Source organism: Cryptotermes secundus, unplaced genomic scaffold (genome assembly GCF_002891405.2).
Source record: "Cryptotermes secundus unplaced genomic scaffold, Csec_1.0 scaffold779, whole genome shotgun sequence".
Lineage (NCBI taxonomy): Eukaryota > Metazoa > Arthropoda > Insecta > Blattodea > Kalotermitidae > Cryptotermes > Cryptotermes secundus.
Genome location: NW_019737096.1, coordinates 832,566 through 844,590, shown reverse-complemented (window position 1 = coordinate 844,590; position 12,025 = coordinate 832,566).

Genomic DNA, 12,025 nt, shown 5'->3' with positions numbered 1-12,025 from the left:
GTTGTAACAGTCCTGAATTGGCGCATTGTCACCGAACTGACACGCTGGAGCTCTACAGTAGGAACTTGTCATGAAAACAGGGAAAGGGATGATAAGATAGCTGCTACCCATCCAAGCCATTTTGTTTAACAGTTTGTATTTTGGAAAGCACTGCGAAGCTGTTGAATTACATACGGAAAATCACAAAACTCTTCAAAAACACCGATATAAACATAACCCTCAAAACAACCCACACCATAGGTAAGCTAGTAAACGAAAAACAAGAAACAAACCCCTATGAACAAAGTGACATATACAGAATAACCTGCCAAAGCTGTCAAAAGTATACATCGGCCTCTAACAAGAAGGCATAAGGAACAAACTATTTAACCTCTTATGATGCTGTTGAAGTATTGTTTTTCGCATACAATCTGTACATTTTGAATTTGGTTTATGAGGCATAGGAGGTGTATTTTGTATCGCGCCAACCCTTCTGTTTTCCCCATGTAAGGTTTCGAAGTAACTATTTTTCATTACATTTATACGAACATTACGGCACTGAATGCAATTTCAGGGCTATTTTATTCTTAATTTACTGTCAGCAACAGATTGAGTATCGTCATTTAAATTTCAGGCTATGATCTCTACAGCTGGGGTTCATTCCTCTTGGTGATGTTGGATTTTTCTCTTCTTCATTATTGTGTCTGTACTGTGTGTATTAAGTCTTACCAGAATGTGAAGGCAGGCGGAGAATGAAATATACCGCTTATCTCCATCTAATTGCGAACCTGATGCGCGGAATTGTACATTTACGCGCCTAATTAACGACCGTGGGGATTCGTTGCGCTGACCACACAACACCCTCTATCCGCTAAAGTTGGCACTACGCCGAAAAGCGGCGGTCGCTCGGTCGGTATAGTTCGCATGCGGACTAAAACCACTAAGTTTGTTTGTTCTTTTGTTTGTATAATTCTCTGTAGGGAGCCGGGATAGCGTGGTCGGTATAGCGACTGGTTACGGGATGGACGGCCGAGGGGTCAGAGTTCGAGTCGCGGTGGGGTCAAGAATTTTATCTTCTCCACGTCGTCCAAACCGGCTCTGGGGTCCGCCCAACCTCCTATCCAATGGTTGCAGGGAATCCTTTCCGGGGGGGGGGGGAAAAGCGGCGGGGGCGTGAAGCTGACAACTCACCAACAGCTAGAGCCGAGGTCAAGAAAATATGGATCTACACATGCACTCCTCCTTACGTAGTAGTGGCTAATTACGTAGTTAAGCACAGGGATAATTTTACCTTTTTATACATCTCTGTGGATCGTACTTGGACACAGTAATAATTTTGCCACTGTTATCAGTGTTAACTTGGTGGCTTTACGAACTTGAGGGATTACGCTTATAAAATCTTTAATGCTGTTGGATGCATAGTGTTTGGGTCGTGTCGCTTTCTTGCCCGAAGGAGGCCTGCAGCATTGGCAGGGGTAGTCTGGGCGTGGCTCTGTCCTTGGTCGCGTGTAACAGGAGAAGGGGTGTGCATAATATCAAAATTCAAACCTGAGAGGAAGTGGGGAGCATCGGTGTTGTGCAGCTATCTGGTTACCTGGCAACTCGAAAAGCGTGTTCTGCTGTCCCAGTAGACCTCGGCATCTGGAGCTCATTTTCGCGTTACCATGAATCTTGTCATGGCGGCTATCACTAATTATGTTTGACTATTTAGCTGACTCTCTCACTACAAAGGTAAATATGTCTAACAGGTGAACTGATGATACCGAACTAAGTAATTAACTGGCTTACTTACATGAAAGTCTATTGTTTCGCGACAGTTCCTATCGATTATAGAGTCTTTTGGGTTAAGCCTAAAGAATGAATAGTAATCTCCGATAAAACGTCATTTTTATCATTTTGACATGCTGCAGTCTTCATAAGACTCTTACAATGACTTTGCTAATTGATCAGTAACTGACTAAAGTGAACAACAAACACAGTGCTTTTAGTCCGCAAGCGAATTGTACCGACCGAGCGACCGCCGCTTGTCGGCGAAGTTAATTCCAACTTTAGCGGATAGAGAGTGCCTCATGGTCAGCGCAACGGATCCCTACCGCCGGTAATCTCGGTTTTCTAGACCGGAGCCTCTATTTTCCTTGAAATAGTTCCTCAATTATCCTCAAGAGGCTGAGTGGACCCCGTTCCAGACCCTCTACTTCTCAGAAAAACTGATAGCGCCGGGAATCGAACCCGGGGCCAGGAACCCTGACCACTAGACCACAAAGGCGGTCATGACTAATAAACAGGTACAAAATCTTCATAAGAAGTAGACCACTTAGATGAAGCTTGAAAGATAGCAATGAAATGTAAGATTATATTAGAAAAGTAGTTTGTGAGAATGTACATTGAATTGTATTGGCTCGTGTTATATCCCTGTTATAGCCCTATTTTTCTGCCGATAGTGATACGCCTTCGTATTCAACAACGAAACGGCATTTCTTGTTTAGAAATTGGATTACGTATCACTTCGCTATACGTATAATGTACAGATCTTTCCGTGCCAGTAGTCTGTATGATTCGGCGTGAACTTCGGACCTCTCCTGGAAGCCGGCTGTGCGTGGCACTTGAAAGCGCTTCCTCGTGCAGCTCCCGATAATTACAGTGACTGTGTGGCATGAAACCTGGGCATATTGCCCTTTTGTCGCATTGTTGTGCTAATCCATTTTAATAACAAAAGGTCCATGAAAGGTCTGAGCCTTCATAGAGAATTCGACTTGTTCCGTTACTTGCATCCTTTCGAGATGAAAGAAGGAGTTAAGTTCACTCTGACTCCTAAAAGAGTTTGTACTAGTAGCTGCTTGCGGATACGGAACTCAAGAGGTCTGTCACCACAAAATCCCGACATTTGATGCTGGCCAAAGCTAGGAGAATCCAGCACGAGACTCAACTAATTGATATCCTTATATACAAGTATGTATGGCAAGTTTAAAAATAATGATCATGGGTTTGTGAAAATGAAATACAGCCCCAGTCTGTTCTAAACAATGGTCGTTTTATGTAAGTTTTGAGGTTTTCACGGCGATGACTATGAAGAAAGTCGTCTTCTCTGTTTAGGCGCCGTGTATTCTTCGTTTTGGCCGACGTTTCGGAGGAACGTCCTCCGAAAAGTCGGCCAAAACGAAGAATACACGGTGCCTAAACCCAGAAGACGACTTTCTTCAATGGTCATTTTACTTTCTCTGATTTTTTAAACGTTCCCTCGGTTTCCGACTCTGACGTTAAGCAGGCAATTTGACGTCTCAGCCCGTCGAAGTGTGTCGGTCCAAATGAAATCCCCAGTTTTGTCATTTAAGGTTACTCGGGGATGTTTGCTCCCCCCTCCTTTCGAGTCACATTTTCAGTAATAGTTACAAGGGAAGTTTCCCACCCTGTGGAAACAAACGGCCGTCGTGCCTGTTCTCAAGAAAGGTAACCGCCCTGTAATTACTAATTACAGACCAATCACAATTTTAAACAATTTTTTCCCAACATTTTTGAGAGTATAATACATGACCATCTCTCCTTTTATATTAAATTTAATCTTCACCCATCTCATCACGGTTTTATTAAATCGGATTTTAATGCAACCAGTTTACTTATTTACTGAACCCTATTACAGTTTCTCTCTGTTCACAAGGACAGACTGATTCAGTTTATTTTGATCTCAACCAAGCCTTTGATGTAATTTCCTCGTACTGTTTTGCTATATAAACTGAATAATTTTGGACTCTTTATTCGTTATATTAATTGGTTCCGAAGTTACTTATGTTGTACAATATTTTTATTAATGATTTATGCCCCAGAATTTATTTGTCCATATTTTTGCTTTTTGTTGGTTTAAAAATATTTCGTACCATAAAATTTGTTGAGGATTGTAATTACTACAATCCTACACAGACTCTGTTCGGAAGTGGTGCATTGAAAATTATTGTATATGAAAATTAACATATTCAAAACAAATATGATTTCTTTTACTCATAAAACTAGCAGTATCCATTTTAACTACTTTTGGATGATGCATTAATCGTAAGAACTGATTGTGTAAAAGATCTTTGGGTTATGTTAACTATCAAACTGCATTTTCATCGTCTTCTTGACTACTTACACTCTCAGGCACTCTCATTTCACCAAACATAATTTTTCTTCTTTGGACAGCCTAAAAGTTTTATATGTTACCTTAATTCAAAGCTTGAAACTTCGGTTTTCTCTGCCAGTTCTCATTCCACCAAGTGATGCACATTCATTAGTCATCTCATCGTCAGCGCTATACTATAGGCTATATACCGACTGTGTCATTAAACAGCCAACTGAAATAGAAATATGGCGTCGATGCGAAGCTTAGAGGTTATTACCAACAAATTTAACATGCAGAATCAGTACATAGGTAATAAGCTCTTCATAAAAATGAAATACTATTACGGTAATAATAGACTTAATATGCGTGTTAGAGTTGAAAAAATACATTAGGAAAGTAGACTTGTTAGTCGTGTTCCAAAGACTGTGTCCCCTATTGTAAACCTTTTGATAAATATATTGCTAGAGAAAACTGTTCCCCTGAAACTGAGTACTCTACCAGTAGCTATGCTACCGCCGGCATAGCTGTCAGGATCTCAGGTGCACTCAAACCCCACCACCACGATAAGGTGGAGACATCAGTGGGGAGAATGTTCCAAGTAGCTCATCCAAACGTTTTTGGTATTTTGGCCGTCATTTTCATAAAATATTTTAGTCTACCAAGGAAATCTAACATGAGATGCTTGTACTATTACTTACTTACTGAGCCCTTGTGGAGGAGCCGCCAATTCTGCAGCTACTCAAGAATTTCCCAGTATTTTATGGAACCAGAAGGTTCATTACCGTGTTGGCAGGAGCCCTCCACTGGTCCCTATCCTGAGCCAGATATATCCAATCCATACCATCCCATCCTATCTCTCTAAGATCCATTCTAATATTCACCTACGCCTTGGTCTTCCCTGTGGTCTCTTTCCTTCTGGCTTTCCCACCAATATCCTATATGCATTCCTCGTCTCCCCCATTCGTGCTACATGACCTGCCCACCTCATACTCCTTGACTTGATCATTCTAGTTATACTTGGAGAAGAGATGTTTGTACTATTAATTTACAAATTTTGTCTAGACACTTGTAGTTTTATGAATATTTACTTAGTTGTGTCAGGCAATTTATTTAAGTAATCAAATGATTGGGAATTGTAATGATCTGAGCATGTTTCATTCGGCTGGAATTGTAGTGAGACGCCCGAATATCATATTTTGTTCTATCTTGTTGAATAAAAATGTTGACGAAAATATGCGTAAGGACAAGCTTGATTTGAAACTAAACGGGCTATTGTAGATTCCTCTTCTTGACCCTACCGGGACTCGAACTAGCCCCCTCGGCCGTCCAGCCCGTAGCCAGTCGCTATACTGATTACGCTATCCCGGCTCCTTATGTTATCTTCAGGGAAAAGAAAAGTATATATGGGTATGTCTTATAGTTGACTGATGAAATATGCTGAGATGTTATATTATGGCGTATAGACCTGATGCTAAGCAGTGACTCTGTGAACATCGGCCGTTGCTAGATAACGCCCGCAACATACTCCCACTCAACATTAGAACGGTGTTCTTGTGGTCCGCGCCGCGGCTCATTCTGGGAAGCGGATCAGTAAACACGTTCCCGGTGCAACGGACACGGACGCAGCAGTAGAAGAACCGTATTTTCTGTGGTCCGTTCCGCGATGTTATAACCAGGACAGTTGGAACAGTGAGTTCATTTGACAGTTTTGAGGAAGTTCTGTACGGGAGGTTGTGAAGGACCTGAGCGCTTTAAGCTGAAGAATCTCCACTGTTAGAAGCCGTTGCCAGTGAACGGCTGGTGAAGACACAGCAGGCTGGAAAAGGCTTAGTGGGTGCTATAGTGATTTGTAGAATGTTTAGATCAGCGATAGCGCTGTAATTACATGTAGTTCCTAGTCGTGCGTATAAGTGGTCAATAAATCCATTCACCAATCCAAACCCCGTCTATAGTCTCCGTAAATTTTGACAATATAAACACAATGTATGAATCAGTCTGCAACGGTTCCGCATACTAAAACGAGACGAATTGTCACTAACGCCATTTTGCTGTATTGGCTGTACTGGCTTGGATCTTAGCAACCGTGCGAATATTTTAGTAAGGAAGAGGAGGTTGCGTGTTGGTCAGGGTTCCCTTCCAAGGAGGGTGTTCTTGAACCCGGCTTTCCAAGAAAACAAAAACATAGGAGTAGTTACGAGAAAAGTCTGTCACTCAAATACGATAAATTCCTGTTGAAATGTCTGGCTTACACAGTATGTACAGTAGCCTGTCAGGAATTCCACCTCCGACTTCGCAGCCAACGTTCAGTAAACAGAGTTCTTGAAAGAGTAGTTCTGCGATTCACGTAATACATATTTCATATATCCAACCGAAAATTTGAAGACTAAGTTACAGTAAACAGACTCAGTGAAAGGATGGGCAGTGCTTGTTTTAACCAGTAAAGGAAAACCTGTGCTAGAAATTATTCTTCGGAAACGCTTGCCGAAGCCAAGTTCTGTCCTGTCTGTCTCTTGTTTCAAACCAGTTGCACACACCTCATGGAATTAAGCCCAGAAAATGTATTTCTGCACACTTGTGGGGTGATCTTGTTAGTTGTTTGAAAAGCGAAGGAGCTTCCGAAATTTCACTCTTTCATATACCTTTTTTATTGCTAGTGGGGTGGGACTAAGTCTCTTGTACTGGGGCCATTTCTGGCCTATTGTACCAGTCCCAGATGATAGGTGAGGTGATTGTGGAGAATTTGGTGGACTGAAGATTAGCAGGGGAAACCGAAGTACTCGGAGAAAGCCTGCCCCAGCGCCACTTTGTCCACCACAAATCCCACTTGACCAGACCCGGGGTCGAACCCGGGCCGCCGCGGTGTGAAGCCAGCGACTAACCTCTTGAGCTGTGGCGCGGCTCTTTCGTATACTTACTAAAGATATAACATAATTGTGAAAGGCATTTCTTCTACGTCTTTATACATTCCGAAATGTCGTCTGCTATTCTTGCCCTGTAGCGCCAGAAATACTATTGAAATGTTGCTACTCAGCCTTTGAGGTACTTACGAAAGCTTACATCGTAAATATATTCTTCTGAATATGAACTGAATGACTCTACAGATATGTCTCATACATGAGACTGTAAGCAAAGAATTGCAGTATTCTCGAAGATATCCCCATGGGAGTCTGACAGAATTTTAATATTTTATATAGAATTTAGTTCTAAATATTTATGAATACGGCACGTATTCCGTAACTGAATTGCGGCCATTAGGCTTACTTTTCGTTTACTTCATACGTCTATTAATTATGAAAATGTTTGTGCAATTACATATCTTTTTTTTTATCCTCGATACATTAATAGGTAGTTCTGTACCTGTCTCTCTCTCAGTAATTCTGATAAGTGGGCCCTTGTAGACAACTTAAAAGCCTGCTTTGAATCTTATTCATGGTCTGCATGTTACAGTTTGAGATTATGGATCCAAGATCTTCCTTGCTGTTACGTAAGCGGTTTATAAAACATTTGCTATTTTGTCAAAATATAATTTCAGACATACAAGTAGTGAAATTATCGTACATACCTTGTAGTTGTATTTCCTCTGAAGGCCGGTAATTAGGTAGTTGAACTGAATTCATGAGGATAGAATGTTTGTAATGCGTATTATTTTGCCTGACAAGGCCAGCCCGTATTTGTATATTTCATATAGCTTTGGGAACTGTGTAATGTGTTATTTTTTTAGGTACTCCCCCGTGTTAAATATTTATCGAGGTTGAACATTGTTGTTACTATTTATGCTTACTACGAAGAACCGGGGTACGTATTCTATCATATATGGAGGTACAGGATTCAGATTTCCAGCAGAAAACCGGCCATTTCTGTAGGGGATCATGATCTTTCTCAGTCTTCCCAGTCGATTGCAGGGAAGTTACAAATTATTCGGCAGTGCAAAATTTCTGCATACATTGCAGTCGCATTTTATGCCAGGATGCGTTCCTAAAGACCTCGCATAATTCAAGACAAAAAGTACATGATTATATCCGAATTTTTTGTGGATTCGCCTTATTTAAGGTTTTGCGCATAAAGTTAGACTTTGTTATTTTTTACGTCGCACTATTTAAAATTGGCATAAAATGCCACTGTATCGTTAAAAGCATTAAGAAATATATGTAGTCTCCCAAGTTCATGGGCTTTCTGTGTTCCTCATTGACGTCAGAGAGACATCAATAGATGGGACAATAATATTCTAGATTTATATATAGGACAGGCCTGCTTGCCATTTATACATTAAAGTAACCCAAGTTACATTAAACTAATTTAGACCTACTACCATTTTTACTGTGGGTCATGCGGTAGCGTAGTTCGTTGAGGCACTATGCTACAAGCCGGAAGGTCGCGGGTTCGATTCCCGATGAGGTGGATATTTCAATTTACCTAATCCTTCCACCAGCAATATGGCCCTAGATCGACTCAGCCTCTAACAGAAATTAGTACCAGGGGTCTTCCTGGGGAGTAAATGCGACCGGCGCGTAAGGCTGACAACCTTACCGCCCATCTGTGAGCTGATTGTCTAGAGTAAACGTGGGAGCCTCAACGTCTCACAAACCTGTGGGCCTGCACGGTCTGTTACAGCGATAGCTTTACCTTTTTTTTTTACCTTTACCGTTTGTTACTTGCAATAATTTGTAACACTGCCGTCGTCTTCATAAGCCTAGGCTTGCATACAAATTCTCGGTACCTAATTTTACGATCCTAATATGAACTGAGGTGCAACTGTTCGGACTTAAGTATTTTGCAGGAAAAAATGACCGGTATAAATGCCTACCATTGTTATTGGCATTGTTCTGAACCGGTCTGTTACAGCGATAGCTTTACCTTACTCATCGATCATTCTGCATCACTGTATACTCATCTATCACCGCTCCTAAGGCGGCCAATAGACCTGACCATCCACGACATGTATTTATGTATTTACATTTGAAGGCGCATTGTACGAATCGCCAGTTAACCGAATCACCACAACCAAGGAAAGCTTGCGAGACTTAAGCGGGAAAATAAATATATTGTTGTTTTTTTTTTAAATAAAGTGTTTTGAAATGTTAATTTCTCACATTTATTAATTGTTTGTTTCACCTGGTCTGAAAGCTTTTTGGTTTTTATTAGTATAATATCACAGTACATTATTATAGTGCCATAGTAGTGTGTTGTGGATAAGAATTTAATTTAATTATCCGAATTTTCGATTATCCGAACCGTATTTGTAGCTAATTCGGATAATCGGCGTTCTGCTATGTTTATATTGTGACGTATAGACCCATTGCTAGGCAGTGATTCGGTAAACACATTTCCGCGGAAACGTACGCTCGCAGCAATATAACGCTTGTTGCTAGGCAACGGATTAGTAAACACGCGTATAACAATACGGGACAATAGAAGACGGTGTTTTCCGTTGTGTCCGCCCCGAGGCTATATAACAGGAAGTTCCAAGGGAGCAGTCGGTTGTCGTCAGACTTTGTGAGAGAGTAGTTGAAGAAGGCTTAATTTAATTGAGTTGTTGTCAAGAATTGGTTCGAGTTCTGAAGATGGCAGTCCAAGAAATGGCAAGTAAGGAATTAGGCGGTGAAAGAAGACTTCATGTGTGATTTGAAATTTCAGTGAGACTGTTATAAATCCGTTGCCAGGATACGACCAGTGAAGACCGAGAACCCTAGTGAGTGTGCAACGGTGAACTGTGAAGTCTGTAGATCAGCTATAGCGCTGTGTTGCCTATAATCCCGAGTTGTGTGAATAACATGTCAATAAATCCAATCATCCAATCCAGAACCCCTTCTGTAGTCACCCCTACACGTGACAATATATTCCTTGTTTACTTATCGACGTTTTCTGTTCTTACGATCAAGTGTAGCGTCGAATGACAGGATAATTAATGGACTGTAAACGACATGGAAGCAATATCAGCTACTACCCCACTGGATTTACATGGGGAGACTGAGGAAATCCGCGAAGAAACTTTAATCAGGATAGCTGTTGTGCAAACCGAAATTTGAAGTTCGGACCTCTGGAATTCAAAGCGGGAGTGCTGGCCAGACTACCGCGACACTTGTTACACGTGGCTATAACCTCGACTGCCACCTTTGGCGCTGCACTTGGCTAGTGTCTGTGTAAAGAGGTTTAGCTGTACGGGTAGCCTGTGTGATGTCGCAGCCATGAACTTTCATATGGGCAAATACGTGTAGTACTGGCTATTTAATCACGTTTGCTTCAATTGGTAGTTATTATGCTGTTCAGTAAATTCTTGTCTGTGTGATCGGCACAGAATCCCGTCACTGATAATCATGAGTCACTTCAATCCGGTTCCCATCCTCAGTCTGTTAAAATAAGAATCGTGAAATCATGCAAATGGAGTAATATCGTGGGATTATTATCACTGTTTTTATTGTGAAATCGACATTTTCCACACTGTAGAGTAATTACACTTGTGTCTTTCAAGGTTAAGTCCATATATAGATGACATTATTGGGGATGATCAGTGTGGGTTTCGACCTAACAGATCAACTAACGATCAGATTTTTTTTTTGCAATCATTAGATGCCGAACAAAAAATGGGAATACAATGAGACAGTACAACACCTGTTCATAGAGTTTAAGAAAGAAAGAAATAAAGCCTATGATTCAGTTAGGAGGGAAGTATTGTACAATATTCTCGAGTTTGGAGTATTCATGAAACTAGTTAGGCTGATTAAAGTGTGTTTAAATGAATCCTACAATAAAGCCCATATAGGTAAATATTTGTCACGTTTCCTACGCAAAATGGTCTAAAACAAGGAGATGCTATCTCGCCATTTTATGCGAGGGCTGTAGCGCTCTAGGCTCCTGTTCTGAAGTTATTCGGTTCCAGTCTCGGCTGGCCACAGGCTGTCCTCGTAGGTTCATCTTGAGTTTTCTCAGTCCCTCCAAGCAAATACCAGGATAGCATCTCGCTGAGACCACAACAGCTTCCTTCCATATCCTTTGCAGTTCATCAGTTACCCGACCATTTGGCGCTAGTGGTATAGATACTGACAGTATCCTAAAATAAACCACAGAAATATTGAAATCCACCAGCTAGTCTGGAAGATGAAACATGCGAGCAGGCCTCCCTGTTATGAGTTGACTTAATGAACCGGATCCAAAGGACACCTTTTTTTTTCCTTGGCACTACAGCACCAGTGGGCCTAGGCCTACCTTCATGAACTTCTCCGTTCACTTCGGTTTTTCTAGATCTTACACATTCGGTAGGACTCCTTGGGCGTGTGATCAGCTCGTCACAAGGCCTCTACCTGTACACAAACACAGAAAAACGCACACACACAAACTAAACATTCATGCCCTGAGTGGGATTCGAACCCACGATCCCTGTTTCCAAGCGAGCGAAGACAGTACATGCCAAAGGACACACACAAATGTCAGAATTTCAGGATACTCTGCATGTTGCAATTTAAACGAGTAATTAGCCGTGTCCTTGAAATTAGTAAAACAAACTAATGGGTGTGGGGGCGTGGTGTGCGCGCAGTGTGAAACACTCTATAGTTCGCACGCAGGATGTCGAGTGATGTCACAACTCCGAAATTTATTGCCCTGGACTTAATGCATTGTTTCTCTGTTTGTGTCATTATTTAAAATGGATGTTAATTTGTCATGTCCCTAGAGTTATTGCCTGTTGAAAGACCAGGCGTTTGCACATCGCTGGCCGTGACTATAGCGTTAGGTATGCAGGAAGCGCTAGGACTCACATTTTGACTAAAATAACAGTATGACGGAAGAGATGTTAGAAAATATTCATCAAGAAACCTGCTGAACCGACGCAGGATTTTGGTAATTTGTCCTCAGTCCTTCCAGAGGAATGCCTTATGCCGCTTGCCCTGTTCCACAGCGGCTTTGTATGCTCTTCTTCCAAATTTATTGTTTGTTATACTCGTAACTCAAGGAACGGTA